The following is a 9,888-nucleotide window of genomic DNA, read 5'->3' as shown; positions in this document are numbered from 1 at the left end:
TCTTCCACAGGAAGAACCTACTGAGTTTCTGGCACAGTTCTTACAAATTGATGACACAGTACGTGATAAAGAAGTAGATCAGGATGTCTACAGATTATTATTGTTTCCATTTGCTGTAAAAGATCAAGCTAAGAGGGGGTTAAATAACCAACCCACAACAAGCATAAAAACATGGAGACAATTAACAGACAAATTCCTGAATCAATTTTACCCTCCAAAAAGGATGACACAGCTAAGGCTGGACATCCAAGACTTTAAACAAGAGGATCATGAATCTCTTTATAATGCCTGGGAGAGGTACAGAGGGATGCTAAGAAAATGCCCCTCTGAAATATTTTCAGAGTGGGTACAGTTAGACATCTTCTACTATGGACTTATAGAAAAAGCTCAGATGTCTCTAGACCACGCAGCTGGTGGATCTATACACATGAGAAAAACAATTGAAGAAGCTCAAGAACTCATAGATACAGTTGCTAGAAATCAACATCTGTACTCAAATAGTGAGTCCTCCATAAAAGAAGAGGCTAGGACAGTAACTACTGATCCTAATCCTCAAGAACAAATCGTTGAACTTAATCAGCAATTACTCCTTGTGACAAAACAATTAGCAAAATTTAAAGAGATACTCCAGGACACTAAAAATGCTAACAAGAATATGGAAGCACAATTGAATCAAACAAGACAGCAGCTATCTAAACAGATAACAGAAGAATGCCAAGCTATCCAATTAAGGAGCGGGAAGACATTGAATAAATCAGCTCAAAGTAGCAGAAAGCCAAGAAAGGAACAACTGACAGAGGATGACCAAACCACTTCCCAAAATCCCTCTGAGGACAGCAAGAGCCTAGAGAGGAATAATTCTGGCGTTCAAACGCCAGAAAAGGGTGAAAGACTGGCATTAAACGCCCAGTGGATGCCCAATCCAGGCGTTCAAACGCCAATGAGGGATCAGACACCTGCAAGTGCTGATAGTAACCCCTCTAAGAAGGCTTCTCCAACCACCTCTGTAAGGAATAAACCTGCAGCAACTAAGGTTGAAGAATATAAAGCCAAGATGCCTTATCCTCAGAAACTCCGCCAAGCAGAACAGGATAAACAATTTGCCCGCTTTGCAGACTATCTCAGGACTCTTGAGATAAAGATCCCATTTGCAGAGGCACTTGAGCAAATACCCTCTTATGCTAAGTTCATGAAAGAGATCTTAAGTCATAAGAAGGATTGGAGAGAAACTGAAAAAGTGTTTCTCACTGAAGAATGCAGTGCAGTCATTCTGAAAAGCTTACCAGAGAAGCTTCAAGATCCAAGGAGCTTTATGATACCATGCACAATAGAGGGTGCTTGTACTAAGACAGCTCTATGTGACCTTGGAGCAAGTATCAATCTAATACCTGCATGCACCATCAGAAAGCTTGGCTTGACTGAAGAGGTCAAACCAACCTGGATATGTCTTCAACTTGCTGATGGCTCCATTAAATACCCATCAGGCATAATTGAAGACATGATTGTCAAGGTTGGGCCATTTGCCTTTCCCACTGACTTTGTAGTGCTGGAAATGGAGGAGTACAAGAGTGCAACTCTGATTCTAGAAAGGCCTTTCCTAGCAACTGGACAAACTCTCATTGATGTCCAAAAAGGGGAAGTGACCCTGAGAGTCAATGAGGATGAGTTCAAGTTAAATGTTGTCAAAGCTATCTAGCATCTAGACACGTCAAATGACTGCATGAGCATTGATATTATTGACTCCCTGGTGGAAGAGGTCAATATGACTGAAAGTCTTGGATAAGAGCTAGAGGACATCTTTAAAGATGTTCAGCCTGATCTGGAGGAATCAGAGTAAATAAAAGAACCTCTGAAAATCCCTCAGGAAGAGGAGAAGTCTCCTAAACCCGAGCTCAAACCACTACCACCATCCCTGAAATATGCATTTCTGGGAGAGGGTGACACTTTTCCAGTGATCATAAGCTCTGCTTTAAATCCACAGGAAGAGAAAGCACTAATTCAAGTGCTAAGCACACACAAGACAGCTCTTGGGTGGTCCATAAGTGACCTTAAGGGCATTAGCCCAGCAAGATGCATGCACAAGATCCTATTGGAGGATGATGCTAAGCCAGTGGTTCAACCACAGAGGCGGCTAAATCCAGCCATGAAGAAAGTGGTGCAGAAAGAGGTCACTAAGTTACTAGAGGCTGGGATTATTTATCCTATTTTTGATAGGCTCTGGGTGAGCCCTGTCCACGTTGTCCCCAAGAAGGGAGGCATGACAGTGGTTCATAATGAAAAGAATGAACTGGTTCTTACAAGAACAGTTACAGGGTGGCGTATGTGTATTGACTACAGAAGGATCAATACAGCCACACGAAAGGATCACTTTCCTTTACCATTCATAGACCAGATGCTAGAGAGACTAGCAGGTCATGAATATTACTGCTTTTTGGATGGCTATTCAGGTTACAACCAAATTGCAGTAGATCCTCAGGACCAAGAGAAAACAATATTCACATGTCCTTCTAGAGTATTTTCCTACAGAAGGATGCCTTTTGGTCTGTGCAATGCACCTGCGACCTTTCAGAGATGCATGCTCTCTATTTTCTCTGATATGGTGGAAAAATTTTGGGAAGTCTTCATAGATGACTTTTCAGTATTTGGAGACTCATTCAGCTCCTGTCTTGACCATTTAGCACTTGTTCTGAAAAGATGCCAAGAGACCAACCTAGTTTTAAACTGGGAAAAATGTCACTTCATGGTGACTGAAGGAATTGTCCTTGGGCATAAAATTTCAAACAAGGGAATAGAGGTGGATCAAGCTAAAGTGGAAGTAATTGAAAAATTACCACCACCTGCCAATGTAAAGGCAATCAGAAGCTTTTTAGGACATGCAGGATTCTATAGGAGGTTCATAAAGGATTTTTCAAAAATTGCAAAACCTGTAAGCAACCTACTAGCTACTGACACGCCATTTGTGTTTGACACAGAGTGTCTGCAGGCATTTGAAACCCTGAAAGCTAAGCTGGTCACAGCACCAGTCATCTCTGCACCTGACTGGACATTACCATTCGAACTAATGTGTGATGCCAGTGACCATGCCATTGGTGTAGTGTTGGGACAGAGGCATAACAAGCTTCTGTACGTCATTTACTATGCTAGCCGTGTTTTAAATGATGCACAGAAGAATTACACAACCACAGAAAAAGAGTTACTTGCAGTGGTTTATGCCATTGACAAGTTTAGATCCTATTTAGTAGGTTCAAAAGTGATTGTGTATACTGACCATGCTGCTCTCAAATACCTACTCACAAAGCAGGATTCAAAACCCAGGCTCATAAGATGGGTGTTGCTTCTACAAGAGTTTGATATAGAAGAGACAAGAAAGGGACAGAGAACCAGGTAGCTGATCACCTGTCCTGGATAGAACCAGTAGCAGGGGCGTCCCACCCTCCTACTAAGATCTCTGAAACCTTTCCGGATGAGCAACTCTTCGCCATTCAGGAAGCACCATGGTTTGCAGACAGGAAAAGGAAGAAGCATGAAAGGCTTCTCTCAATACAGAGTCAAATAAAACCCCCACATTCAAACTCTAAGTTTGGTGTTGGAAGGCCACAACCAAACTCTAAGTTTGGTGTTAAGAGGCCATCATCATGCTCTGAGTATCTGTAAGGCTCCATGAGAGCCCACTGTCAAGCTACTGACATTAAAGAAGCGCTTGTTGGGAGGCAACCCAATTTTACTTATCTATGTTAATTTCTATTTTCCATTGTTATTTTATGTTTTCTGTAGGTTGATGATCATGTGAAGTCACAAAAACAATTGAAAAAGTAAAAACAAACTGAAAAATATAATAAAAAACAGCACACCCTGGAGGAAAAGCCTACTGGCATTTAAACGCCAGTAAAGGCAGCAGAATGGGCATTAAACGCCCAGTCTGGCACCATTCTGGGCGTTTAACGCCAGAATGGGCACCAGACTGGCGTTTAACGCCAGAAAAGGGCAAGAAGCTGGCGTTAAACGCCAGAAATGGGCAGCAACCTGGCGTTGAATGCCAGGAATGGCAGCAAAGGGCGTTTTGCAAGCCTAATTGGTGCAGGGATGGGAAATCCTTGACACCTCAGGATCTGTGGACCCCACAAGATCCCCACCAACCTCAACTCACTCTCTCACTTCTTCACACATTTTCATAATACTCTTCCCTAAATAACCTCCACCAATCACCTCTATTACTCCTCCAAAACCATCATACAAACCACCTACACCCACCCACTCAAATTCAAACCATCACTCCTTTCTTTTCCACATCATAACCACCTAAAACCCCCTTGGCCGAATAATTCACACACCTCCATCTCATCCATCTCTTCTTCTTCTCCTCCTTTCTTTATTCTTTTGCTCGAGGACGAGCAAACCTTTTAAGTTTGGTGTGGAAAAGCTCAGCTTTTTTTTTTGTTTTTCCATAACCATTTATGGCACCTAAGGCCAGAGAAATCTCTAGAAAGAGGAATGGAAAGGCAATTGCTTCCACCTTCGAGTCATGAGAGATGGAGAGAATCATTTCAAAGGTCCATCAAGACCACTTCTATGAAGTTGTGGCCAAGACTCCTCATTGAAGAGGACAAGCCCATCACTAAGAAAAGGATGGAGCAAACAAGAGAGCCCACTCATGGACCTCGACAAGAGCATGAGGAAAATCATCATCATGAAATTCCTGAGATGCCTCAAGGGATGCATTTTCCTCCACAAAACTATTGGGAGCAAATTAACACCTCCCTAGGAGAATTAAGTTCCAATAGGGGACAACTAAGGGTGGAGCACCAAGAGCATTCCATCCTCCTTCGTGAAATTAGAGAAGATCAAAGAGTCATGAGAGAGGAGCAACAAAGGCAAGGAAGAGAAACTGAGGAGCTCAAGCACTCCATAAGATCTTCAAGAGGTGGACCCGTTCTTTAATCTCCTTGTTCTTTATCTTCTGTTTTTTCGAATTTTCATGCTTTATGTTTATCTATGTTTGTGTCTTTATTACATGATCACTAGTGTCTTAGTGTCTATGCCTTAAAGCTATGAAAATTAATCCATCACCTCTCTTAAATGAAAAATGTTTTTAATTGAAAAAGAAAAAAAAGTGCATGAATTTTGAATTTTAAAACAGATTAATTATTTTGATGTGGTGGCAATACTTTTATTTTTCTGAATGAATGCTTGAACAGTGCATATTTTTGAATTTGTTGATTCATGAATGTTAAAATTGTTGGCTCTTGAAAGAATGATGGAAAAGGAGAAATGTTATTTGATAATCTGAAAAATCATAAAATTGATTCTTGAAGCAAGAAAAAGCAGTGAAAAGCTTGCAAAAAAAAGGGAAAAAAAAAAGAAAGAAAAAGAAAAAGCAAGCAGAAAAAGCCAATAGCCCTTTAAACCAAAAGGCAAGGGTGAAATAAAAAAAGGATCCAAGGCTTTGAGCATCAGTGGATAGGAGGGCCCACAGGAATAAAACCCTGGCCTAAGCGGCTAAACCAAGCTGTCCCTAACCATGTGCTTGTGGCGTGAAGGTGTCAAGTGAAAACTTGAGACTGAGCGGTTAAATTCGTGGTCCAAAGCAAAAAGAGTGTGCTTAAGAGCTCTGGACACCTCTAATTGGGGACTCTAGCAAAGCTGAGTCACAATCTGAAAAGGTTCACCCAGTTATGTGTCTGTGGCATTTATGTATCCGGTGGTAATACTGGAAAACAAAATGCTTAGGGTCATGGCCAAGACTCATAAAGTAGCTGTGTTCAAGAATCAACATACTTAACTAGGAGAATCAATAACACTATCTGGATTCTGAGTTCCTATAGAAGCCAATCATTCTGAACTTCAAAGGATAAAGTGAGATGCCAAAACTATTCAGAGGCAAAAAGCTAAAAGCCCCGCTCATCTAATTAATACTGATCATCATAGATGTTTTTGGAATTCATTGTATATTCTCTTCTTTTTATCCTATTTGATTTTCAGTTGCTTGGGGACAAGCAACAATTTAAGTTTGGTGTTGTGATGAGCGGATAATTTATACGCTTTTTGGCATTATTTTTAGTATGTTTTTAGTATATTTTAATTAGTTTTTATTATATTTTTATTAGTTTTTATTTAAAATTCACTTTTCTGGACTTTACTATGAGTTTGTGTGTTTTTCTATGATTTCAGGTATTTTCTGGCTGAAATTGAGGGACCTGAGCAAAAATCTTATTCAGAGGCTGAAAAAGGACTGTAGATGCTGTTGGATTCTGACCTTCCTGCACTCAAAGTGAATTTTCTGGAGCTACAGAAGCTCAATTGGCACGCTCTTAATTGCGTTGGAAAGTAGACATCATGGGATTTCCAGAAATATATAATAGTCTATACTTTGCCCGAGATTTGATGGCATAAACAGGCGTTCCAATTCAGCTCAAGAATTTTGGCGTTTAACTCCAGAACTGGCACAAAAGCTGGAGTTAAACGCCCAAACTGGCGCAAAAGCTGGCGTTTAACTCCAAGAAAAGTCTCTACACATGAAAGCTTCAATGCTCAGACCAAGCACACACCAAGTAGGCCCCGGAGGTGGATTTTTACACTAAACACCCTAGCTTACTCATTTTCTGTAACCCTACTTCACCAGTTTACTATAAAAACTACTTTTAGTGATTCATCTTGTACCTCATGACACTTTACACATTTCATATTGTATTCTCTACGGCATGAGTCTCTAAACCCCATTGTTGTGGGTGAGGAGCTCTGCTGTTCTTCATGAATTAATGCAATTACTACTGTTTTCCATTCTATCACGCTTGCTTTTATTCTAAGATATTCATTCGCACTTCAACCTGATGAATGTGATGATCTGTGACAATCATCATCATTCTCACCTATGAACGTGTGCCTGACAACCACCTCCGTTCTACATGCGATCAAGCTTGAATGTGTATCTCTTGGGTTTCTAATCTAAGATTGGAACCTTCGTGGTATAAGCTAGAATTATTGGCGGCCATTCCTGAGATCCAAAACGTCTAAACCTTGTCTGTGGTATTCTGAGTAGGATCTGGGAAGGGATGACTGTGACGAGCTTCAAACTCGCGAGTGTTGGGCGTAGTGACAGACGCAAAAGGATCAATGGATCCTATTCCGACATGATCGAGAACCGACAGATGATTAGCCGTGCGGTGACAGTGCATTTGGAACATTTTCACTGAGAGGACGGGAAGTAGCCATTGAGAACGGTGATGCCCAACATAAAGCTTGTCATGGAAGGAGCCTTGCGTGCATGAAGAAGAAGATAGTAGGAAAGCAGAGATTCAGAAGACAAAGCATCTCCAAAGCCTCAACCTGTTCTTCATTACTGCATAACAAGTATTTATTTTATATTCTTTTACTTTTTACAATCAAATCTGAGAATTATTGATATCCTGACTAAGAGTTACAAGATAACCATAGCTTGCTTCAAGCCGACAATCTCTGTGGGATCGACCCTTACTCACGTAAGGTATTACTTGGACGACCCAGTGGACTTGCTAGTTAGTTGTGCGGAGTTGCAAAAGTGTGATTGTAATTTCGTGCACCAGGAACCTTCCTTAGAAACTTCAAAGACACCCTAACACTATTCTCAAAGACACCGAGGTGAATCCAAGAGAAGAGTTTCAGGCCCTCATTATTACCAAGGAGGCCGAGCCTAAGGTGTTACACACTGTTGAGGAACTAAATAAAGAAGAGGCTGGAAGCACATTGTTGCACGCCCCTTTTATGGGAAGAAAGTCTGAAGTACCACACCCTCAGATGCCTCAAAAGGAGACCAAGGACGAGCACTACTCACAATCCTTGGATGGCTCTAAAAAGATACAAATCAATATTCCTTTTGCTGAGGTTTTGGAGCAATGGTCTCTCTCTATTGGAAGAAACTTCTCTGATGCTGAGAGAGGCGAATTGGTGCTGAGGTTACAGAAGGATTACATGATTATCAAGGTCCTGAAACCTCTATTATCCCCTGACAAAGGAGGTACTTCCATGCAGAGTATAATACTGAAGCCTCCTCCCTTGGTGAAAACTCAAACAGTTTCCCCAGACATCAAACTTAAGTTTGGTGTTGGGCAGTCACCACCCACTAAGGAGGAAGGTCCCAAGAAGAAGATGCATAGTGGATGGAGAAACAATACAACCCCTCCCCTAACAAGCAAAGAGAATCAAGCTCATCACACTAAAAGAAAGCATGTTAGGAGGAATTCAAATCTGAGGGCACTAATCTCCTCCTCTTCTCCCATGGAGTCATTTCTGTTAACCAACTGGAAGAAGAAGAAGAAAGTCAACAATCAAGTGTCAAGCTAGTGACGGTAAAGAAGTGCTTGTTGGGAGGCAACCTAACCATGAGTAGAGTACTTTTGTTCTTATTTCTTCTGCTTACTTTCATTTGAGTTTATTTTATTTTATTTTCAGAGTTTTCCTTTGTTTTTTTAATGTTTATGATCATGTGCAGTACTTAGAATAGAGACAAAGGCATTGAAAGATGAAGAACAGAACACCCTGGAGTAAGTTCCTTGCTGGCGTTGAACGCCAGCTAAAGAGGCAAGAGGGGCGTCCAACGCCCTATATGGAGTATGAAGTTGGCATTCAGCAGGAGCTGGGCATTCAACGCCCATAAGAAGGCAGGAAATTCGAGTTCCTAGCCTCTCAGGACCAGTGGGTCCCATAGAATCTCCACCTACCCCACCTACCTCACCCTCTATCTCTCTCTCTTTCTTCTTCTTCTACTCTATTCTTCCCTTTTTTGTTCTTATTTGCTCGAGTATGAGCAAAGTTCTGAAATTTGGTGTTGCAAAAGCTTTGCTTTTTAACTTCTACTATCTCTAAGTATGGCACCAAAGACTGATGAAAACCTAAAAGGAGAGAAAAGGAAATGTAACACCCCAATTAACCCAAGCCTTACCTCTAGCTGTAAAGCAAGGGTTAACTAACGGTTACGACAATTCTAAGGCTTATACATATTTATATAGAAAGAATAATACAATCTAGAATCCCGATGAAGGAATAAAGCTCAAAGTTAGGGTACGAAAAGCGCAAAATGCATAAACGGAGCAATTAACTTAAAGCACAAGGAATAGATACAATTTATATCAAAATATCATAGTATAATATCATAAGGATCTAGCCACAACTCGCGGAGTTTAAGCCGGCTAGCCATATACAGACCATACATGAAACCGGACAGTAAAAATAGCTTATACAATTTTGTTCTCTCAATACATGCTTCTAGGCTAAACAAAATACAAAAGTGAGAGATGTATAGCAAAATAAATCAAGGGACTCAAAAGGTATCTGGATCTTCTGCTTCTGTCACCATCCAGGCAACTCACTGAGGTGGGTTGCGACCTGCATCTGAAAAACAACAACAACGTATGGAATGAGAACCGAAGGTTCTCAGTATGGTAACAGTGCCCAATGATGTAAGATGTAAGGCTCCGAGACGCCAAAGGCAATCCTAGAACTTTACATCACATACAGATATTCAAGCTTAGAATAAAATAAATAAATATAACGAACTTAAACAATAAACCGGGTTATCTAAACTTAGGGGAATTCTAGCTAATACTAATCACACCACTGTATCCCACAGCCTTCGCCAACCTTACCTCCGTGCGATCCGATCACCATCTCCTACTTAACCTCCCCAGTACCAGACAATCACAATTAATGCAAACAAATAAAACACAAGTAGAAGCATATAAAGCAAGTAGTTCAAGTAAGCAAATAGGCATGTTATACAATTAGGCAAACTCACGTAATCAAAACAGTCAAGCACATAAAAGATGCATATGATGAATGCCTATCCTATTGGCTCGTGATATCACTTGTTGGTCCATAAATGCCAACCTGACACATCCTTTCGGATGTAGCTTTTCT

The sequence above is a fragment of the Arachis hypogaea genome, chromosome 11, assembly GCF_003086295.3.
Source record: "Arachis hypogaea cultivar Tifrunner chromosome 11, arahy.Tifrunner.gnm2.J5K5, whole genome shotgun sequence".
NCBI classification, from domain to species: Eukaryota; Viridiplantae; Streptophyta; class Magnoliopsida; order Fabales; family Fabaceae; genus Arachis; species Arachis hypogaea.
This window is presented reverse-complemented; position numbering follows the sequence as displayed.